Genomic DNA, 10638 nt, shown 5'->3' on the forward strand with positions numbered 1-10638 from the left:
CACCTCAAACTTTTTTCGCGTCGTTGTGTCGTAAGTAAACTAATGTAAGCACGGATAGGTCATGAAACCCCTATAAGCTTAAGGAAGGCCTTGAACAAGTGTTAAGTGTATGTCGTAAAGGTTAGGGGTTAAACGAATTGAACGAAGCGAGTTTCATCAAAGTTGTAACGACCCATTTAGTCGCTATAGTGTCTTGACCCATTTAACCTTGTTGACCCTTCCCCAAGTCCCGTTAGTATGATCGATGACTTAATGAAGTCATTGGATTGGTTTCCGTAAGGTTCGAGTGTAAATTGAGTTATTGATGGAGAAGCTAGTTAAGTTAGCAAGTTAGAGTTGACCACGGTCAACGTCGGGTTAGAATGACTCCGTACCAATGTTTTGGAAGTTCCCACATGTTAATATAATGATTTTGAACTTGTCCACAAGTTTTGGTGAGGTTCCAAAGAGTTTCGGATGGGTTTGGGTTTTTTCGCGCTCGTATTCGATGTTTTCGCCATAGGTCTGTGGATAGAAATGTCTCCAGATTGATCAAACGACCTTTGTTTTGAGTGAGGTTTGAACCATTAGATCCGTATCAAAATTACAAAGCCATAGCAAAAAGAATCGTCGCATTTGGCCTCCGTATGAGGGAGTTAGGCCTATTTTCGTTCGGACTGTTTCAACTGGCCACTGGCAGCGACCAAAGGGCCGCCATAGCGGGGCCGCTGCAGCGACCACCTGACCGCTGCCAGTGAAAGACGGGGAAGAATGCTCTTTTTTATACTCCAACTCCTAACCATTATTCCCAAAACTCCAAAGTTAGTTTTCAAGAGAGAAAGAGGCAAAATTCATTCCATTCTTTGGTGAAAGCATCTTGGAGGGTAAGTCCCCATCTTTATTTGTTCCTTCTCCTTTCTTCTTCAAGTTCCATGATTATTTTAAGGTCCATCAATGGTGGGTGAAAATCCTAGAACCTTAGAATTAGTAAACCCTTAAATAATTAGTGGGTTGTTGATTTTGTTATTGATTAATCGTCAAGGAGTATATATTATCACCTTTTAGGAAGTGAATTTGATTTCTTATGGTTGAAATTGCATGTTGAGACTTAGGGTTCTAATAAAAATAAAAATTTTGTCCTAAAATCTGTTTGGAAGGGTAAATTGATTAGAAACCCATGGATTGAAGGTTAATGATTGTAGAGATAGAAGTTATGATAAATTCACCATTAAAGGATGGTTTCATCCATTGAAGAGGGTAGAAGTAAGTAGGTCTTCTTCCCCAAATTGTTGTTCTTGTTTAAATACATGGTTTGTTGCTTACTTAGCATCATATTGTTAGACTTTGACCGTTATGAGGCGCTTCGGAAATAGAAGACTCGTGTGGAGTAGTTCGTGGCTCCTGTTCTGCATTCCAGGTAGGTTATGGTTTTTTTTAGTTAGACTTTGATTAGCAAAACGTATGTATTATGTAGAATTGACGGGAGAAAGCATGATTAGGTCTTTGGACATGGTGTTTTGGTTGGATATTAGCTAGGTTGGTATGACTTCTGATTTTGTGGGCTCGTTGCCATTACGTTATGTACTGAAATATGAGGTGTAGTTGTATTCATACTGTGGCGTTTCGGGATGGATTTCTATTGGGTTGATTGTTGTTGATGGTGGCTCGTTGCCCTGTTATTATGATTAGACTTATTACCTAAATTGTCGTGTTGTACTCAGTTCTCTCTTATTATGACATATATTATCAAAGAAAGGAAGGATAATGAGTTTAGGCTTGAATTGTGATATAAACTGATGACAGTACATAGATGAAAACTTGATGTATAGTTTACTGTTGATGATAATATATAGAAAAATATAGCATCTTGGTGACACAAGACTTAGTTATGAGGCGTACTTGTTATGTATGGAAGTAAAGAGGGACAGAGACTCTTATGTTGGTTGAGACGATTTGTATGATTCATTTCATGGTTGAGTTGATCCAAGTCTTGATATGACTTGTGGCTTGTGACTTGTACCTTCACTGTTGCTTTATTGGTTTGCATTGATTTACCATGTTTACACTCATTTATGCATTCATACACTCATGCATGATGGAAATGGTTTGGAAGACTTGTGGCATGATGTTGAATGCCTATTGTAATATAATGATGACCATTGACTGAGTTAAATTGTGGATTAGTGACTCTACCTAGGGAAAGAACTTGGACTTGTGATTATCAGGTGAGATTATTGAAACTTGACGGACTTGTGGGTTAGAAGCTTCATCTTAGGCTGTGACTCCATCATGGGATACTCTGTGACTTGGATTTGAGTGTTAAGTGCCTATCTGTTTATCTTGTTGATTTTATACTTACATGCGTGAACTAATCTTAGTCGGCCTATGATGCTTACCGGTACATAGTGTTTATACTGATACTACCTTGCTGCACCCTTTTTGAGTACAGATTATGTTCTAGAGATTACATCTCTAGCTTGAAGCTAGTTTGCTCGATCAGATTCGAGGGTGAGCTTCTATCTATGTCATGCCACCTGAAGATCTCTCTTTCCAGATGTCTATTTTTATTTCAGACATTCTTTGTTATTATATTTGAGATATACTTCATTCTTTAGACATTGTTAGTTAGACTCCTTGTACGATGACTTTCAGATTTTTGGGGTGTAATAGTTAGACTTCCGCACTTATATTATCTATTAAGTATGACTTGTTTTATTTATTCATTCATTCACTTATCTATTGACTGTTAATAAATGATTAAAGAAGTTGAAATTGGCTAATGATTAATGGGTTAACGGGTAAGGGTTCACCTACTAGTGATAATAAGGTAGGTGCCCGCACGATCGATAATTAGGGTCGTGACAGTTTGTATCAGAGCCTAGGTTCGTGAATCTCGTTGTACAAGGACGTGTCTTGTAGAGTCTTGCGGATCGGTACGAAAAGCTCCGTACCTATCTGCGATAGGCTATGGGACAGTTAGGAAACTTCCACTTCTTTCATTCTTTCATGCTACTTCATTCAAATTGGTATCTAGACGGTTCTAATTGGTATCTGCACTTCGTTGTCTTATTCTTCCACGAATGGTCGAAACCCTTCCCCTAAACTCTTATGCGAGCGGTTTGTGTTATACATGGCCTGGTATGGTACTAAATGCGTCTTCCTGATTCGGACGCATGATCCAAGTTCAGTTTCCAGTTGTGACTTGAAGTTTGATCGTATTGAGTCCATTTGGGGTGTGGCGTAGGAGATTAGACCTCTGTTGGGTATTCTGAGGCCATAGGTGTATTCGTATGGTGTTTTTACATTAATATACATGTTTTGTTTGTGTGTGTTAGGCCTCGGATGAAATGTTGAGTCATAGGGTGGAAAATTGGGCAAAAAGTCGAGCTCACTGCCCAATTGGCACCGCTGTGGTGGAGGGTGTACCGCTGTAGCGGTGAGTCCCTCGCCGCCAGCGGTCGTTTATTATTCGGGTGTCCGCTGTGGCGGGAAATGTACCGCTATGGAGATGTCGCTATAGCGGAACATGGCCCGCCATGGCGGTGGTTAGTTTCTCTGAGGTCCACTATAGCGGGCAGTTGGCCATTATAGCGAGACCGCAGCAGCGGCGTAACAACCGCTGTAGCGGTCGACGAAAAACAGTAGCCATGTTTTAAAACACTTAGTCCGAATTATTTATTCTCTTAAATCCAACACAGTTCCAAGAAACACTGAGGGTAACTTGGAGAGTTCTTGAATTTGTTTCTTTTAGGGGTGAGTTCTCTTGCCTTATCTTATGATTATCTATCATCTTAGGCTTGAATTAATGGTGCAAATGTATGGGGACTAGTTGGAGAAGATAAGTTTCTACCTTAGCATTGAGAATTGAATAATAGGCTTTAAATATTAGTTTAATTGGTGAGTCTTGCCTATAGTAAGATGGGATTTCATGAGGTAGTAAATCATAAGCTTGAATCTCTAATCTAGACTAAGATTGATAAAAAGGGGATCGTTCGAAACAAGAGCTAATAATTTGAGAGTTATGTTGAGGTTGTACAATGTGAAGTCGACTCGAGGGTTATGTATGAATTGGTAAGTTCTAGTATGTCATAGGCTATAGGGAACATTGGTTGGATAACAGAAATGAAGACTTTAGTGGTGATTGTGTTACTTATGGCTGGTGAGAGATGATATTATTTATTTTATTATATTTTCGTAATTACCTATGTGATTATTGAGCTTACTTATATGTTTGTTGGTTGGTGTTGCCGAGTTGTACGACATCTTGCTAAGGTAAGGCTTATTCCGCGATCTCTGAGTTAAATTCGGTCGTATTAAAGTGATAGCGATCTTAGTTAAATTAGTTGTCTAAGTCGGAAAAGGGTTAAGTATGAACGTAGTGAAGCAGGTGTATGAGTCCTGGTTTGTTGAGATAGATATGAGGAATAAGTAATAAATTGATGGTAGTTGAGATTTGTCTAAGAGTTGATATATTGTTGTGACTTTTTGATAAATAGTAAATTTGTCATTATGTGAGAAATATAGGGATGTTAAACAGTTCCAAGAGGACGAGATGTTATGAAAAGTGTCCTAATGAATTAGTCTCGAGGAAAAAAGGTAAATGAGTCCTTTTGGAGTGATAGAAAAAAGGTTAACTGTTATTTTGGCTTGAATGGTTGATAGTAAAAGGTTGACATAGTTAGTAGCTTTTCGCGTCGTTGTGTCAAAAGTAAACTAATATAATTGGGCCGTATGATAGGTCATGAAACATATGTGTTGTGGAAGCTTAAGGAAGGCCTTGAACAAGTGTTAAGTGTATGTCGTAAAGGTTAGGGGTTAAGTCGTTATAGTGTTTTGAATTTAAAGCTAAGTCCCGTTTTCATGACTTAATAAAGTTCGGGGGTATTGAAAGGGCGTTTTGCATCGCAAAACTCATTCTGCCTCGTAGAATGGGACGCGGGTTAGAGACGACAATGTTTTGGAATGCCAAACTTTCTTTTTGAATTTGTCCACAAATGCGAGACGGGTTTGGAGTGCGGTCACGTTAATATAGTGAATATGTTTATCTTGTTGATTTTATACTTATATGCCGAACTAATCTTATGCCTATGATTTCCAAGGCGGTACTTATACTACCTTGTCTTCGCTTTTTGAGCGCACATTGTTCGTTTTATATATATCGTTGATGTCATTTTTGGTCATTTCTCGACCAAAATCAATCTATTTTTATTTAAACATTTTTTGTTATTATATATATGAGATATGCTTCATTCTCTAACATATCCTTAAGGTTCGTATGAGGATGAATTCGGGTGTAAATAAACGCCTTATATTACACCTTAAGAGACTAAAAATATTCATTCACTTATCTATTGATGTTAATAAATGATTGTTATGGTATTGAGGGTTGTTCCTACTGATAATAAGAAGGTTCGGGTTCGGGTTGCGTGGTTGTTGCACCTCTTGTGCTTACTAGAGTAAGTTAAACCTTTTCTCTTGCTTATCATTAAGCTTAGCTATGTGTTGGTTAAGTTCTTTGATGAAGAAGCTACAAGATAACACTTGAAAGTTGTGCAAGATATTGCTATCTCTTGTTGGATTATTTGATGTGGTTCGTGAGATGATATAGAGCGTTGGGTTTTAGGTTTCAAACCTAGCTTGAAGGTCATCGTGTTATATAGTAAAGTTCCATTGGTGATGTTTGTGCACTTATTGTTGTGTAGATTGAAGTGCGTTGTGACTCCTCTAACATATCCTTAAAGTTGGCTTTGTCGAGACTAGAAAATTGGCTAAGGTATGTTAAGTTACTTTCTATCTTTTCTCTTGCTTATTTGGCATGATTAAGTTCTTTTTGTACAATGAAAAGATATCGCTTATCTCTTATTGGATTAACATAGATGAATAATATTCATAACGACTCTATTCTCAATAGTTGTAGGAGCTTATGTCTTTGGCCTTCATGATGTATCTCTGATTCATATTGTATTGCTTTTTGACTCATAATGATGATGTTAGTTCCATAATGTTAATCGGAGGTGTAACGACCTTGCGTCACTCTGATAGGCTCAGAATGATGATGAGGATGCCCACAGAGGATTGATGGCGTTATATACGCATATATATATATGACGGCGTTATATACTTGTCACTAATTAGTTGGTTATTATGATAATGATGTCCACAGAGGCTTGACGGCTTTATACACGCATATATATACATGTATGACGGTGTTATACTGTACTCATGCATATCATGTGTTACACCTCGTACTTTCGTACGTTGAGTTTCGCCGTGAGTTGGTCATTGTAGACTTGGAGAGCGGGATTCTCTTTGAGGTTATATGAGATTACATATGTCCATCTGAAGTATACAACAGTTTAAGTTCATGTTTAGTAAGTTTTGGAAGGATTAGAGGTTAAATGAATCGACGAGAATACGTTTCGATGAAAGTTGAGTTTTGAGGGGTGAGAGACGGACCGTATATTGGGAAATGGATCGTAAAATTGATAGAACCCATTGTATAATTGAAACAGTGGGGGTGGTATTCTGTGGCTGATTTATGGTCCAGTTTTACGAACCGTATATTCATTTACGATCTGTATATTAGACCGTATATCAGTGGCGGTGGAGACTTAAGTTGCATATATTTTGACCCCTTTTAACTTTTGCTTCATTTTAACATTTCCCCATATTCCTAAATGCTCTAAAACCCCTCTCAAACATATCTAAGGTAACCTCAAGGTGAAATCCAAGATTAAAGTGTAATTTAAGTGTTGAAAGTTTCGGGTTACTTATTGAGTTCTAGTTTCTCTTCTTGTGGAGGTTCTGGAAGATACTTCATGGTAAAGTAATCCCTGAATTGGTGTGTTCTTGAGTTCTTAAGGTAAGTTACCATCTCATCTTCATGTTCATGCAATTATTTAGCCCTTAAACAACTTGTTTAAAGAAAGAAAGTGTGAAAGAAAGCTCAAACTTGTGCTAGAGCTTATGTTGAGCTTATGGACCGTTTTGTCTATGTTGTTGTTGTGTTGTTGAGGTCATTTCCTTGTGTATGGATAGGATTTGATGTTGTTATTATGTTGTTGTTGTTTTACCTCATGAATTTGGAAGAAGGGTGTGCATAATGTATTATATATGAAGCGTATATTGGGGTTGTCTTGGTGTATATTCTTGGTTATTGATGGTACGAGTTTAAAAAGGATTAACAAAGGTTGTTGTTACTATTGTTGGTTGTTGGTGGAGTTGTAGTTGTTAAAGAATAGGGGATATGCTGCCCGATTCATTTTAGAACCGAATTACCAATTGATATACACGAGATGGTGTGAGTTTAAAAAGGATTAAAAAAAGTTGTTGTTGCTATTGTTGGTTGTTGGTTGAGTTGTAGTTGTTAGAGAATAGGGGAATGCTGCCCGATTCATTTTAGAATCGAATTACCAATTGATATACGTGATATACTAGTGTCATCTAAGTTCATATATGCATTCATTTGTTATAGGATTGGCGTACTAGCTATGACCAGTTCGTAGTCAGATTATATTGGCAACTTGAGGTATGTAAAGGTTGTTCCTTCTTTCCTTAGCATGATTCCAATCTTAGCAAGAGCGTAATGAACCTTATGATTAGAGACTTGTCAAGTAGAGCTTGTCCTATTGCTGTATAGTTTTCTGAGTGTCACGTTAGATTCCTCGTGAGTCCTATGTCCCCGCCTTATGTCCTTGAGGTTATATAGAGACATAAGAGACAAGTTATAGTTTTATTACCTTTCAGCATATGCATGATACACAGTATGATATATATGTATTTTCTTTAGCCTGGCCACTTGGTTAGTGAGATAGTATTGCCTGGCCGCTTGGTCAGTGGGACAGTATTGCCTGGCCGCTTGGTTAGTGAGACGTTATCGCTTGGCCGACGGGTCAGTGAGACATTATTGCCTGGCCTTACGATCAGTGAGATTTTACAGTTGCCTGGCACTTGGTCAGTGAGATATACATTATTATTATCTTGCATTATGACATGAGACAAATCAGGTGAGTCAGTTCAGGGTATTCCTTGACCCCCAAATTATTATGTTTTCAGTTCAATTTCAGTTATTCTATTATCTTACATACTCGGTATATTATTTTGTGATGACGTCCCTTTTGCTGAGGGCACTGCATTCATGCCTGCATGTGCTGATAGACAGACTGACAGATCGCCCCAGTAAGCCGGACTAGATATTAGCTGATTGGTGAGCTCCACTTATCTGGAGTTCCCAGGTCCAGTTTGAAGTCTTTCTTTTTGTGTATATAGATATGTTGGGTAGGTCGGGGCCCTGTCCCAACCATGACACAGTTCGTTACTCTTTAGAGGCTTATAGACGAGTAATATATGTAGTATGTAGTATTGTGGCCTTGCCGGCCCTTGTACTCATCTATTTTGGTATTGTTAGTTGATGGCGACCTTGTCGGCCTGCATAGTATGTGTGTGTGTGTGTGTCTATATATATATATATATATATATATATATATATATATATATATATATATATATATATGGGTGTGTGCACCTTCCGGACTTGATACCTAGTTTCTGATATTCGCAAGCGGCCTTGTCGGCCCTGTTGGTATTGTCTGTTTGCAGGTAGGCTTTGTCGGCCTAAGTTGAGGGTCACCCCTCCAGAGTTACAGATTCAGAGTGGTTTGCTCGGGCCGAGTACGGCACCAGGTGCCGGCCACAGCTCTCCAGATTTAAGGCGTGACAAATTTTGTATCAGAGCAGGTCTATCCTAGGGATTCTAAAAGTCATATCTAGTAGAGTCTTGTTTATAGATGTGTTGTGCACCACATTATATAAACAGGGAGCTACAGGGCATTTAGGAGTTGGTTACCCTTCTTTCAGATCTAAATCGTGCTGTAGAGCCGAGTTACAGGAGATTTGAGTTAAACTTACCCTTTTGTGTTTGCATACAACGATGCCAGTGACTAAAAATACCACAGCTAGCTAGAGAGATAATGTGACAACTGGTGAGGGGACTAGCAGAGCATACCCAACAGAGGCCTAGGGTGAGACCCCTTCATAGCCATCGTCGACTCCTCCACCACATGAGGAGCTTCCGAGAGAGGCAACACCTCCAGTACCCCCTCCTGAATCGATTGATCAAGACCTTAAGAGTGCGATACAATTATTGACTTAGATTGTGGCTACTCAGAGGCAGTCGAGAGCACCTACTGGTTCAGGACCTACTGAGGGGCCCAGCAGTTCGAGGGTTCGAGGGTTCGTGAGTTCTTTGAACTAGAGCCCCTAGAGCACTCAGGGATCAGGTGAGATAAGGACCCACAACATTTCGTAGATCAGCTTCACCGCATCTTTAGGGTGATGTATGCTACCTAGACCGAGGCCGCAGAGTTAGCAGCTTTCAGGCTTCGAGATATGGTATGAGGGGTGGGAGCATTCTAGGGGTTCTAAGGCACATCCAGCATGTTGGTCTAAGTTTTCAGAGGCCTTTCTTGTCCATTATTTACCGTTGGTGATATGAGAGGCTCGGGTTGATCAGTTTTGACGTCCAGCAGGGAAATTCTAGCATTCGTGATTATTGCATCTGATTCGATTCTTTGGCCAGATATGCTCCATCCTTCTTTGATTTGTCGAGGGCCAGGATCCATATGTTTATATCTGGATTGCACCCCGATTATGTTGAGGTTTGTACCACCTGCTACGGTGAACTATAATATAGACCTTGCTCATATTCAAGCATTCAGGTAAAATTATGAGGATCGTAGACGTCAGCAGTGGGTGACTGAGAGGATTGAGAGGGAGCATCATAAGAGGGCTAGGTCCGCCGGCGGGGGTGATGGTCAAGGGAGTTTCGCACGCCGCATCGGGGTAGGCCATCCAGACACCACCATCTCGCCCCTCGGGTTCAGACGTTATAATGTTATACCGGACTGGGTTAGAGCTCCCCGTACGCATCGTGTCACAGTAGCAGAGGTTCGAGGGACTCGCATCATCATTACCACGCAGGGGGTAATCGTGCAGAGCGCACTACGAGCGATATCGGCATGGGTCGCGGGCTTGTTATGCGCGGCCCCGCATCATTTCACGAGAGTGCCCGCGTAGGACGGGGGTGGTACGGCACAGCCTACGGTGTTCCGCAGCGAGGTGGTCCTCCGCGTCGAGTCCTTCTGGGCGTGAGTCTCAGTCTTCAGTAGGTAGAGGTATGGGTAGAGGCGGAATTTTGACTAGAAAACTCAAAGCCTCATCACTCTTACTTCTTACTCTAGGTAAGTCACACCCATAGTTACTCAACATCAAGTGACAGCCTCTTACCAACTTAATCTTTCAAATTCATGAACACACACTCACTAGACACTGCACTTAAATCCACTTTTTGCAAACAGTTCTTTTAATCAGACACAGACAGAGGGAAACAAGTATGCAGAGTTGCAGGACAAGGAAATATACAAGCAGGACAGCAGGTTCTAAAGCCATTTTAAACCAAGTAACATATGATAATGCTATAGCTATTGCAAGTTAGGACATGCCCTATACAGGACTGTTTCATAAGACAACTTGTAAACAGGTTCAAAAGGATCAAGATATCATCCTTTCATCACATCTTACTAAACATAGGACTCTTAATAATTATCATGAGCCTCACAAATTATGAATGCAGGTTTGTTTAAAAAATACTGAATTTGGATT

Source organism: Lycium ferocissimum, chromosome 9 (genome assembly GCF_029784015.1).
Source record: "Lycium ferocissimum isolate CSIRO_LF1 chromosome 9, AGI_CSIRO_Lferr_CH_V1, whole genome shotgun sequence".
NCBI lineage: Eukaryota > Viridiplantae > Streptophyta > Magnoliopsida > Solanales > Solanaceae > Lycium > Lycium ferocissimum.